Source organism: Leptonychotes weddellii, chromosome X, assembly GCF_054177405.1.
Source record: "Leptonychotes weddellii isolate Sample4059 chromosome X, ASM5417740v2, whole genome shotgun sequence".
Lineage (NCBI taxonomy): Eukaryota > Metazoa > Chordata > Mammalia > Carnivora > Phocidae > Leptonychotes > Leptonychotes weddellii.
Genome location: NC_138385.1, coordinates 7127816 through 7141931, shown reverse-complemented (window position 1 = coordinate 7141931; position 14116 = coordinate 7127816). Strand labels below are relative to the sequence as shown.

Sequence of the window (14116 nt, the reverse complement as noted above, 5' to 3'; positions counted from 1 at the left end):
GTTGAAATAATCTTGGTATAAAATAAAAAGGTTCTAAATCCATTTAATAACCACGTGTAAGAAATAACTATATTTCTCCTATCTGTCAGCAAAATGTTAGTCTTTTTTTTCCCAGTGACCTAGATACCCCCAAAGCCTGTGAGAGTTACTCTGAATTTATTTTGCAAAAATCAATTCCAGTTTTCCCTTGCCTGTTTCTACAGGGAATATTTTCTTTTTGCCTTCCATCTATCCACAGTAGAAACTTTAGTCAGAGATAAATAATATGACAAGCTTTCCAGATTCATCTCCTAGAACAGAAAGGGATTTTTCACATTGGTTCATTAAGTTGAGATATTCTATCCTGAGCAAAGTCCCAAGCTAGCATTTGCTAGCTGATGTTCAAAAGAGATAAAAAATAGATAGGTAGATTTATATCATCTAGTATAATATTTGCATAGAAGACCTTTTTCTCAGTAATTGAATCATAATTTGAGTTCAGTTAGTTCCAAAAGAAGAGCATAATAATCTCTGATATTTGTTTAGCATTTGGTAAGTTTTAAAGATTTTCAAATCTAGCCTCACAGTTGATCCTCAAATGAAAATAAAGGAAACCTCATTTAAAATGGAGTTGGGAAGCCCTAAAGGGGGAGCTCTCATGCACATACCAGTTCTTGCAGCCGGCAGAACCCACGGAAGGAAGATAAGAATTATCATGACAAGGAAGGACTTTTTCACATAGGAATTTTATCTCCTGCTTTTAAGAAAAAGGAAGATTACTCTGTGTCCCATCAATGATGCACTGACCATGGCTTGCAGCCAATGAGAAGTTGCCACAACTTCAAACTCTTGTTCTCCAGTGAACTTTTGTTCAAAACAAATCTCCCCAATTTCCACCTAAAACCTAATGAAAGCTGACCTTCCCTTTGTCTCTTGGACTTTCCTGTGTTTTGTCATAATTTGCATGTCTCAAATTGCAATTCCTCTGCTATTCCTGAATACACTCATTTTGCTGGTAAAATAACTGGCCATTTAATTTTTCAGGTTGACATTCATAACAACCCTGTGGGGTACGTAAGGTGAGTGTAGCCAGCATTATATTGGCTTATACAACGGTCATTACTTAACCCTTTTTCTTTTGCAGCCTTCTGCTCCAGAGATTGGAATGATAAATTCTTGGTTTTCTAGTCTCCCCTGCAAGTGAGGCTGACCTTGTGACATACTTCTAGCCAGAAAGATGAAAGAAAAGCAAAGCTAAGTAGTGTTCTGAGAAATAATTTTGATTACTGATGAAAAGACAAATGCAGCCTCTTTCCTCATCCTCTTCTCTTTTTTAAAAAAGATTTATTTATTTATTTTAGGGAGAGAAAGCGCAAGCGAGTGAGTGGGGGGGAGGGCCAGAGGGAGAGAACCTCAAGCAGATGCCCCGCTGAGGAGGGAGCCCAGTGTGGGGCTGGATCTCACGACCCATGAGATCATGACCTGAGCTGGAATCACAAGTCGGACGCTTACTGGACTGAGCCACTCAGGCACCCTTCCTTATCCTCTACCGCCTGAATCTCTTCATTCATGGTTGAGCACCTGAAACAATGTCTGCAACTGCTCATTTTTGGATTTTTGTTGTCCTGAGAGAAGATAACTTCTATCTGAGCCACTGCTATTCAAGTATTCTGCTATGTGCTAATACATGCCTTGTTAATGAAGTTAATTCATCACCACTAAATAGGTGACAAAAATGTTACTTAAATGGCATGCTCATTAACATAACAACAGTAGGGGAATGTTGCTTTAGTTTCGTGTGGATTTTAATATGCTAATACACATAAAATATTTTAAATGGAATCTTAAGCTAAGAAAATGAAAATCTTTATTCTTTTAAAAATATATCAGGGTTGGGGTGGCTGGGTGGCTCAGGTGGTTGAGCATCTATTGATTTCAGCTCAGGTTGTGATCTCAGGGTCATGGGATCAGGCCCTGCGTTGGGCTCCACGCTGGGTGTGGAACCTGCTTGGGATTCTCTCTCTCCCTCTCCCTCTGCACCTCCCCACCCCCAGCCCCTTGTACGTGCTCTCTCTCTCTCTCAAAAAAAAATAGAGCAGGGGTGGGATGCTTGCGTGGCTCAGTCAGTGAAGCATCAGACTCTTGATCTCAGCTCAGGTCTTGATCTCAGTGTTGTGAGTGGAGCCTACTTAAAAAAAAAATTATAAAAAACAGAGGAGCATGTGACTCTTGATCTCAGAGTTGTAGGTTTGAGCCCCAGTTGGGTGTAGAGACTAATTAAAAAATAATAAAAACAAAAAACAAAAAAAGTAGAGCAAATCTGGAAAAGATCTCAGTTACTACTAGACTAGATCACATTAACATTCTCTGGAACCTTCTCTGAGCTCCAACATTTCATATATATATATATGTGTATATATATATATATGCCTTAAGGATGGTAATTGTTTCAGAAAACATGGGTATAGTCCTCCATATTTAGAGTTCTTATACTCCCCAGGAGAAGAAATACTACATATTATTCCTAGCTTCACCAATAATGTGCTTACGGATTATTTCTGGTTTGGGCCATTAGAAATTCTTTTCAATGTCTTCTGGTGCATATCTACATATACTTTTCTATGGTATTTACTCAAGAGTGAAATTTCTGGGCTAGAGATTATCTATGTTTTCAGTTTTACTACATAATTCTCAACTGTTTTCCAAAGTGGCTATATTAATTTTGCACTCCCACCAACAGAGTATTAGAATTATATCCTCTTCACCACTGGATATTATCAGATTGTAAAAATTTGCCAATCTGGAATGTGGGTAATGATCTCCTATTATGGTTTTGATTTATATTTTCCTGATTACTAATAAGGTTGAGCTCCATTTCGTATGACGATTGGATATGTGGAATCCCTCTCTTTTGAAGGAACTGCAAATCGTTCCATTTTTCTGCAAAGGTGTTGTCTGTCTTCTTCTTACTGATTTGTTTCTCATGATTTTGATTCTCATTATTCATGGTATTTGTGTTGTATAACTACTGTCATGAACAGTGAATTAGCCAATGCTGAACCATGCTCTTAGGAAAAATAGAGGATTAAGTTCCTGTGAGTCGCTGGTCACGTTTTCATCAACTGAAACACCATTTGTGTTATAGGTTCATTTGCCAATGTCCTTGTAAACCAGCCAGACTCATCAGCATTGGAAATCTGCTCTTTCAATTACCCTTTCCCTGTATAACCCTTAACATACATTTTAAAATTCCTCTGTAACCTCCCCATCTGCCTCACCTATGAGTCTAGCTTTTTTCACACCATGTTGCCTTTTGAAACTTGCAAGCCAGCCAGCCAGGATTAGTCAAGAAGAGTTTAATATTTTCCTGACCCTGGGCAACGTGAATGTACATTTCTTTGGTGTTTAGTCTCACAACTGTCCTCTATGCTTTCATTAACTTGTTGTCATCTCATCAGTCCACAAATGTAGCCACTTTTCCATCTCTTCCATAGCTTCATCACGCACTGTAGCCATTACTTTATCACTTTCCAGAGCTGCCTCATGGAAAGATTGACGAATTTCCTCTTTCTCTTTCTGAATATACCTGTGGAACTGTATAAAACTTCTGGACATGAGGGATTCCATTTTGAGAAAAGCTCCATTTTCCTTCCTAAAACAAATGGCTAATGAACTCTTGAACAAGCAAAAAGACTCTTGACTGGGCCAGAAGCAGCAATTGTTCCTGAAGTCTGCTTATGGACTTTCTGAAGACAGAATAGTTGATCAGGGTGTCACCAGCAGCTTAGCCTGTTAGTGCCAATGACAATATATTTTTTGTCTCCTATCCTAGTCATGTAATTGCCTCCCTCCTTTCTCTTCTTCATAAATACCTCTTGCTTTTACCCCACAGGTAGGATACTTTTCTGGCTACTGCTGGAATTGTGCTCCCCAAATTGCAATTCTTTGATCCCAAGTAAAGACTTGTTTTCCTCTCATTGTTGCTCTTACTTTTAGACATTCCATATTGTTTCATTAACCTTGAACTCATGGCCAACAACACTCATGCCTGAACAAAGCTTATTAAGACTCATATTTTCTCTGTGATGGACTTCACAGCCTTCTCAGGAACACTAGACATCACTTCAACGCTGCTGGAGGCCATATTAAACAGCAAAATCACCAAAAACAAGCAAAAAAAATTGAAAAATGTGGCACTCAACAGACCTCGAAAAGAGTACTTGTTTATGGTATGAGAGCTGAGACAAGAAGGTAGAGCATTGCCTTGTTCAGTGTCACCTGGCAATGTATGTATTGAGTGATTCAAATCCGCTGCTCTTCCCATGATCATGAATGTCCACAAAGTACTGCAAGTATTGATTTGGGGATTAGAAATACATTTTAGTGAGCAGACAGATTCGCAAATACAGAACAGGGGCTGTGTATGTTGATGTACAAGTATACTTTGTTTTATTGTGCTTTGCTTTATTGCACTTCAAAGATAATTGCATTTTTTTTAGATTTTATTTATTTATTTGAGAGAGAGCACGCTGGAGAGAGAGAGAGAGAGACAGCGCAAGCATGTGCAAGCCCAGGAGCAGGGGGGAGGGGCAAAGAGAGAGGGAGAAGCTGACTCTCAGCTGAGCAGGGAGCCCGTGTCCATCCCACGACCCTGGGATCATGGCCTGAGCCGAAATCAAGAGTTGGACACTTCACTGACTGAGCCACCCAGGTGCCCCTAAAGATTTTATTTTTAAGTAATCTCTACACCCAACGTGGGGATCAAATCTACAACCCTGAGATCAAGAGTCCCATGTTCCACTGACTGCACCAGCCAGGCGCCCCAGCATTTTTTAGTAATAAAGTATTTTTAAATTAAGGTATGTACCTCTTAAAGACACAGTGTTATTTCATACTTAGTAGACTACAGTGTAGTGTAAATATAACTTTTTAAAAAGTTTATTTATTTATATTTACATCATCGCTACACCCAATGTGGGGTTTGAACTCATGAACCTGAGATCAAGAGCAGAATGCTCTTCTGACTGAGCCAGTCTGGTGCCCCCAAACATAACTTTTATATGCATTGGGAAACCAAAAAATTCGCTTGATCCACTTGACTGTGATATTTGCTTTATTGTGGTAGTCTGGAACCGAATCCACAGTATCTCCAAGGTATGCCTGGATGTGTGTGCAAAGAAGTCAGGGTTAAGTTTAACTTTTTTTCATTTTTTCCCTGTGGATACTAAGTGTCTCAGCACCATTAGAAAAAAATTAACCTTTCCCCCACTCTGCAGGGCTATTTTTGTCATAAATCAAATATATATTTATGCAAGGCTCTATGTGATATTGTAATTTATAATGAATATATTTGATCTCCCTCTCATCTCTGGCACAGAGCTCCTAAAACCCTGGGAATTTCCTAAGTGCTGAGAACCATAAAGGTGTCTTGTTATGTTAATGAGGTCACTTTTGGAAAGCCCCTGGGTAACCTAAAGATGGGGGCTGGTTGCTAGAGGAACCAACTGAGATTAGAGGGTAGGAACTTTCAGCCCACCCCCTGACTCGGGGGAGGGGAGCGGGGGAAGTTGAACCAGCCAATGACGTAATCATCCCTCTGTTTCGAAGCCTCCATCAAACCCAAAAGGAGGGGTTTGGGAGGGTTTCTGGGTTGGTGAACACGGGGAGATTTGGGGAGAATGGCGGCCTGGAGAGGGCAGGGAAGCTGTGTGCCCTTTCTCCAGACCTCGCCCTGCCTCACTCTTCCGCCTGGCTTTTCCTGAGTTACATCCTTTTACAATCAACCACTGATCTGGTAAGGAAAATGTTTCTCTAAGTTCTGTGAGCTGCTCTAGCAAATTAATTGAACCTGAGGAAGGGTTGGTGGGAACCTCTGATTTATACTAGATCTTAACCAAAAGGCCGAGAAGCGATTTATAGCCGCTTAGTTCCAAGCACATGGGCTTGCGAATGGCGTCTGAAGTCGGGGGTGGGAGTGGGACAGGCTTGTAGGACTGAGCCCTTAACTCGTGAGGGTCTGACGCTCTCTCCGGGTTGATAGTGTCAGAATTGGGTTGAATTGTAGGACTCCCAGCTGGAGTCCCGAGAATTACTTGTTGATGTGGGAATCCCCACTCCGCACACATTGGAAATTGGTGACCTGAACCTTTATACTCTATTTCTACCTTCTCTTCTCAGTTCTGTCCATTTTACTATCCCTACACTAATATCTCACTGCCTTAATTACTATAATTCTATAATTATTTTTGATATCTGGTAGTCCAAGTCCTTACACTTCAGCTTTTTCAAAAGTGCCTCATTTTTGCCTCTTTGTGTTTCTATGTATATTTTAGAATCATTTTGTCAATTGCCACAAAAATCTGTGTAGATCCACTGATTAGGTTTTCACTCAATTCATAGATCAATTTAAGGGTAATTGACATTTTACAAATATTAAGTTTTCCAGACCATAATACTGAACATTGACTTAGGTCTTCTTTAATTTCTCTCAATGATGTATTCTGCACAGAGGTCTTCACCTGTTTTGTTATGTTTAATTTTAGATAATTGATATACATTTTTTCATTATATATATATTTTAATGTAAGTTCAATGCCCATCTTGGGGCTTGAACTGTGACCCCGAGAACAAGAGTCACATGCTCCACCAACTGAGCCAGCCAGACACACTGATAATTGATATTTTTTATGGCCCCATAGACGTTATCTTTTTAAATATCATTTTTTATTTCCTGATGGCAAATATAAATTCCATTCTCTTATGTTTTTATTATGGAGAACTTGCTAAACTTACTTATTCTGATAATTTATTTCTATATTATTTTGTATTTTATGTGCATAATCATATAATATATGTATAATGTCATCTTTTCCTTTCTTTCTAATGAATAAAACTTAACCATGCCGGTTAGGACCTCAGTACAAATGATCAGTTGAAGTGGTGGTAGTGGACATCTTTGGGTTGTTCCAGATTTCAATGGAAATTGCTCAGTGTGTCACCATAAAGTGTGTTTTGTAGCTGTCAGCTTTCAATTAAAGGAAGTTCTTTTATAGGTATTTAGCTAAGTGTTTTTATTATGAATGTGTTATTAATTTTATCAAATAATTTTATTCCACCTATTTTAACAATCATATGATTTTCCTTTTTTAATATGGTAATCTGGATACATTACACCAAGTAAAATTTTAAAGTGAAACAAAACCACCATTTGTGAAGTACCTCCACAATGTAATGATGCATCATCTTTTTGTGTGTGGGTGATATTTTGTGAGGTCTTTTACTTGTATACTTTTGAATGAGATGCAAGCGTAATTTTCCTCTCTTATACAACTCTTGTTAAGAGTCTGTTAACAAGGTGTTAGACTCATTGAATGAGTTGCAAATTGTACCTTCTTATTCTGTTATTAGGAATAATAGTTTGTGTAATGCTGGAATTATTGTTTTCTTGAATGGTTGGTAGAACTACCAGTGAAGTTCTTTGCACCTGCAGCTTTCAATGTAGGAAGATTATTATTATTCCTAATGCAAGTTATTTAATAATTATAGAACTATTCAGTTTTTTTTAAATTTTTTTTAAAGGTTTTATTTATTTATTTAATTGACACACACACACACACACACAGAGACAGCGTGAGAAGGAACACAAGCAGGGGAAGTGGGAGAGGGAGAAGCAGGCTTCCCGCCAAGCAGGGAGCCTGATGTGGGGCTCGATCCCAGGACCCTGGGATCATGACCTGAGCTGAAGGCAGTTACTTAACCAACTGAGCCACCCAGGTGCCCCAGAACTATTCAGTTTTAAAGATTTTATTTATTTATTTATTTATTTAAGAGAGGGAGGGAGAGAGAGAGAGAGAAAGAGGAAGAGCACAGAGGGAGAGTGAGAGGGAGAAACAGACTCCCGGCTGAGCAGAGAGCCCTATGCGGGGCTCCATCCCAGGACCCTGAGATCATGACCCAAGCCAAAGGCAGACGCTTAACTGACTGAGCCACCCAGGTGTCCCTAGATTTCTTTGATTTTTCTCTACTTCCCTATTTTCAATTTCATTGATTTCTTCTCTAATATTTTCTATTTCTATTTTCATGCTATTTTTAGACTTATATGTTCTTTTTTTCCCTTTAGTTTCCTAGGATGGAACTTTAAAGTAAAGATAATAGATGTTTGTTCATTTTTTTTAAGATTTTATTTTTATTTATTTGTGAGAAAGAGAGACTGAGAGAGAGAGAGAGAAGGAGCGCACAAGCAGGGGGAGTAGCAGAGGGAGAGGGAGAAACAGGTTCCCCGCTGAGCAGGGAGCCCATGCGGGACTCGATCCCGGGACCCTATCCCGGGACCCTAGGATCATACCTGAGCAGAAGGCAGACTCTTAACCAACTGAGCCACCCAGGCATCCCTATCTTTGTTCATTTCTAATATATGTATTTTATGTTATATAAATTTTCTTTCTTTTTTTTTTTTAAAGATTTTTATTTATTTATTTGAGACAGAGAGAATGAGAGAGAGAGAGCACATGAGAGGGGGGAGGGTCAGAGGGAGAAGCAGGCTCCCTGCCGAGCAGGGAGCCCGATGCGGGACTCGATCCAGGGACTCCAGGATCATGACCTGAGCCGAAAGCAGTCGCTTAACCAACTGAGCCACCCAGGCGCCCTAAATTTTCTTTTTTTTTAAAGATTTTATTTATTTATTTGACAGAGAGAGACACAGCGAGAGAGGGAACACAAGCAGGGGGAGTGGGAGAGGGAGAGGCAGGCTTCCCGCAGAGCAGGGAGCCCGATGCGGGGCTCGATTCCAGGATCCTGGGATCACGACCTGAGCCCAAGGCAGACGCTTAACGACTGAGCCACCCAGGCGCCCCTATATAAATTTTCTTCTAAACTCTACTTTCTATGCATGTCACAAAATTTGATCCGTTGTATTTTTATATTCATTAGGTTCAAAATATTTTTTAAAAATCTCTTAAGACCTCTTCTTTGTTCATTGTGTTATTTCAAAATGTGCCTTTTAATTTGCAAATATTTGGAAACTTTAGAGCTCTCTTCCTGTTACAGATTTCTAATTTGATTGCTTTGTGGTATGAAAACATGTGTTGTATGGCTTCTTTTATTAGGATTGGTTTCCGGAGATTTACCTTGTTCCTTTGTTTAGAATATCTTTGATTGTTCATTTTCCTTGACTCTCTGTGTTGGCGTCTGTGCATGAGACAAAGCAGGCACTTCTCCCAGTCTTCACTGACTGGCCACATTAGGCACAAGATTCCCATCAGTCAACCTGTCACAGGTTCCGGGGGGCCTCTAATAACTCTTTCCTTCTCCAAGGGGAAACCAAGAGTTGGGATTTTCCAACTGCTCACTCTGCTGAGCAGAGGAAGGCTCAATGGCATTTACCAGCCCAAGCCACAGCCTCTCTCCCCTGGGTGGGTAGAAAATGCAGATCCTGTTTGAACTCCAGGACTGGTAAGACAGACGCTAGTTCTTTGGGCATCCCTGGAGAAGGGAGGAAGCTGGACGCACGGATCAACTCTTTCCTTCCCCAGAGGGAAGCTGAAAGCTGTTTTGTTTGTTTTTTTTAATCCTCTCACTCTGCTGAGCAGAGGGAAGGATCTATGGTTTCTACCAGCCCAACCCATTGCCTCAGTTCTCCCCGTGGTAGCTAGACTATGCTGGTTGTTTTAGAACTGCAGGATGTGGGGGCACCTGGGATCTTGGGGGGCGGATCTGGTCAGTGGTCTCAGCCAAGTCAGTGGGGGTGGGGTTGGTTGATTGAGCCCTGCCTCTGGCTCAGTGCTCAGCGAGGAGTCACTTGGCCCTCTCTCTCCCCCTCAGCTCATCCCTCCCTCCCCCTCCCACCCCTGTTCTCTTTCTCAAATAAATAAATAAAATCTTAAAAAAAAAAAAGAACTGCAGGATGTGTTAGAACTGCAGGACTAGCAAGACAAATCAGTCCTTTCTAGGGAGCCCCCTTGAAGAGGGTTGGGCTGCTGGATGTGTGAACCAACTCCCTCCCTCCCCTGGGTGAAGCTGGGAGCTAAGGGATCTCTTTCTGTTGGTATGGTGCTGGGACTGAGTCAGGGACTCCAGTGAGAGAGTGTTCCAAATCTTCCTACTGGCTTCAGTGAGTCTCATTCTGCCTTCTCCTGAGTGCAGGAGACTTTCAGTTAGTATCTAGATTTCTTGCAAAGGGAATTTGTCTGTGAATTATGGTGGAATTGATATGTTTGTGGACTTCCTACTTCAATATCTTGCTGATGTCACTTCATATGATTTTTTAAAAAGGGGATAGGGTGTGTTTTATGGCCCCAAATGTAGTTTATCTTGGTGAATTGTATGGGTAACTTGAGAAAAAGATGGATTCTCTTATTGTTGAATGGATTATTTTATAAATCTCAGTTAGATCATGTTGATTGATGGTGCTGTTTATGTCGTTTACACCCTACTGATTTTCTGCCTGGTTGATCTATCAATCGCTAATATAGGAGTTTTGAAGTAACCAAGAATTCACAGTTGCCCATTTCTTACTCTTTGCTTTGTCTTGACCAAAATTTAGTCAGGCTTCTCTCCTCCCTAGGGCCCCTGAACTTTGCTTGTCCCCAAGCTTGAGCAGGCACTAAAATGCAGAACATCTCCTCTTATCAGTTTATTTTGAGAATTGGCTGACCACAGTGAGACACTTTTCTTGTCAATCTTGCTAGATATTCCTTCTCATTTGTCCAACTTCCCCTTAGATACTGCTTACATTTTTGTTTGATTTTGAGATGCTTGCAGCTTTCTGAAATAGGGGTAGATGTCCCTATTGCAATAGTCTTTCTTCTGAATAAAGTCTCTCCTTATCTAAGTCCAGATTTGTTTTTATTTGACAGGAGTATCCAACTCCAATACATGATTTGTTTATTTCTTCTTACATTTTTATCAGTTTTTTTTCATGTATTTTGACAATCTTGTTAGCAATATACACATTTAGGATCAATTATGTCTTTCTAGAGAACTTAACTCTTTACCACTACGTAATGTCCCTTGTGATGATTAATTTTAAGTGTCAATTTGGCTAGGCCATAGTACCTCAGTATTTGGTCAAACACAGTCTAAATGTCCCTGTGAAGGTATTTTTTAGGTATGATCAGCATTTAAAACAGCAGACTTGGGGCGCCTGGGTGACTCAGTCAGTTAAGCGTCTGCCTTCTGCTCAGGTCATGATCCCAGGGTCCTGGGATCTAGCTCTGAATGGGCTCCCTGCTCAGTGGGGAGCCTGCTTCTCCCTCTCCTGCTCCTCCTGCTTGTGCTCTCTCTCTCTTTCTCTGTCACATAAATAAAATAAAAAAAATTAAAAAGCAGACTTTGAGTAAAGCAGGTTATGTCCCATAACATGGGTGGGCCTTATTCAACCAGTTGAAGACCTTAGGACAAAAATAAGAGAGGTCTCCTGTGATCATTAATTTTATATGTCAACTTGACTGGACTGAGGTATACCCAGATAGCTGCTAAAATGTTACTTCTGGGTGTGTGTGTGAAGGTGTTTCTGGAAAAGATTACCATTTGAATTGGTAGACTGAGCTAAGAAGATCTCCCTTCCCACTGGAGGTGGGCATCATCCAATCTGTTGACGGCTGGAATAGAACAAAAAGGTAGAGGAATGGCAAATTTGCTCTCTTTGTTTAAGCTGAGACATCCATCTTTTCCTGCTCTTGAACATTGGTGCTTTCAGTTCTCAGGATTTTGGACTTGGATTTACACCATTGGCTTCTCTGGTTCTCAGGCATTTGGACTTGGATTGAATTATACTACCAGCTTTCCTGGTTGTGCAGCTTACAGATAACAGATCAGGGCGCTGCTGGGCCTCCATAACTACGTGAGCATATTCCTATAATAAATTTCTTCTATCTATCTATCCATCCTATTCTGTTGGTTCTATTTTTACTAAGGTGGTTCTAGAGGAACAGAATTTTAGGGATGACCTTTCTGAATTGGTTCTGTTGTTTCTGGAGTTGATTCTCTAATCTTACTAGATTTAAAGACACTAGTAACTCTATTTCCAGTAGTAAAGAGAGCACTGGTAGTCACCCCATGAATTGTTTATAGAGATAAGCAAAATATCTGCATTGAATACTCCTGATTAACCACTTATAAAAAGCATCTTGTCTGTTACCATTCAGGTGTTCTCGTCAGTTTATGGCTCCAGTGGCTTCTGCTACAGGTTAGCAGTACTTTGTTATGATTAACTGTATTTGCCGGTCTTTACAGATTTTGGGGTGGAGGTTTGCCCTGATACCTCAGTACTCTGAAGGATTGAAGCAAAGTCATTGATTTTCAATTGGTTCAGCCTTTTTCTTTTTCTAAGAATGGAAATGGTGGGGCGCCTGGAGTCAATGGAACATGTGACTCTTGATCTCGGGGTTGTAGGTTTGAACCCCATGTTGGGTGCAGAGATTACTTAGAAATAAAATCTTAAAAAAAAGAATGGAAATGACAACTTTTAAGTCCTTTTCACATCAGTGCTGAAATCAGAAATCTATCAACTTTATTATTTATGTCAGAGGACCAACTTTTGGGTTTTTGGGGGCCCTTGTTACTGTGTATTTGTTTGCTATTTTTTTAAAGAATTTATTTATATATTTGAGAGAGAAAGTGAGAGAGAGAGAGCACAAGCAGGGGGAGAGGCAGAGGGAGAGGAAGAAGCAGACTTCCTGCTGAGCAGGGAGCCTGACAGGGGGCTCAATCCCCGGGACTCCAAGGTCATGACCCAACTCCAAGGTCATGACCCAAGCCAGAGGCAGACGCTTAACCAACTGAGGCACAGGTGCCCCTGTTTGCTATTTTTTTTTAAAAAGATTTTATTTTTAAGTAATCTCTGCACCCAACATGGGGCTCAGACCTACAACCCTGAGATCAAGAGTCACACACTCCACCAACTGAGCCAACCAGCCGTGCTTGTTTGCTATTTTATTAATTTGGCTTTCATCTTTAATATTATCTTCCATTTATACTTTTGGGGTTTATTTTTCCATTTCTTTTCTAAACTTATTAAGTAGATGATTAGTGCATTAGTTTTCATCCTTTATTCTTTTCTAACATATGCATTTAAGGCATAAGTTTCCTGCTAAGCATGGCTTTGTCTTCATCCCACATATTTAGATACAGTATTTGTATTAATTTATACTTCAAGATAGTTCTAATTTCTATTAAGACTTGTTTACCCAAAGATTTTTAAAATGTACTTTTTATTTTCTAAAGACATGAGAATTTTCATTTTACCTTTTTGAAATTGATTTCTTTTTTTTTATTCTTATGTTAATCCCCATACATTACGTCATTAGTTTTAGATGAAGTGTTCCATGATTCATTGTTTGTGCATAACACCCAGTGCTCCATGCAGAATGTGCCCTCCTCAATACCCACCAGGCTAACCCATCCTCCCACCCCCCTCCTGAAATTGATTTCTGACATAACTTTGTGATCACAGAGAATATTCCATAATTGAAATCATTTGATTTTTACTGAGGCTAGCTTTGTGGCCAAAGATACAGTCCATGTTTGCAAATGTTCAGTGTGCAGTTATTAGAATTTGTATTCTTCAATAATATGCAGCAGTTATGATATTTAAATTGCTAATGGCTTAATTCTAATGGTTGGTACCTTTACTAATGTTTTATCTGCTTGACTAATCCATTACCGAGACCAGTACTTTCTGTTTGCAAATTTTTTAATTTCTCATTATAATTGTACTAATTAACCTTTTATATATTGTGGTCCTATTCTTAGCACAAACAAAATGACAGACAGCTATTATATATTCCTGATGGATTAAGCCTTTTATCATTATGAAGTTAAAATCTTTATCTCTACTAATTCATATTGCTGTAAATTTTATTTTATCTCATGTCAATATAGTCATGCCAGTTGCAATTGCAAAGGTACTTATGTGCTTTTACATCTTTGGAGTCAAGGTTCCATAGGAAGGAGAGTGCAGTAAGAAGAAAATGATGGCCATGATGACAGTGATCAAGTTGGTGAATGCTGGACTGGAAGTGAGAGCTGATTACATGTCTTTCATTGCTATACCTTTGCTTCATCCTGGGATCAGAGTACAACGGTCTAATGGAATTCATCAGTTCAAGTGAGAAGCCTTCATTAAGAATAGACTAATTTT

General features: G+C 39.8%; 1 pseudogene; it reads right to left on the bottom strand.

Moving 5' to 3' along the window:
- Positions 1-3414: 3414 nt before the first annotated feature.
- The window catches only part of LOC145717925 (armadillo repeat-containing protein 10-like), a 40865-nt pseudogene continuing 30163 nt past the window's right edge, over positions 3415-14116 (bottom strand).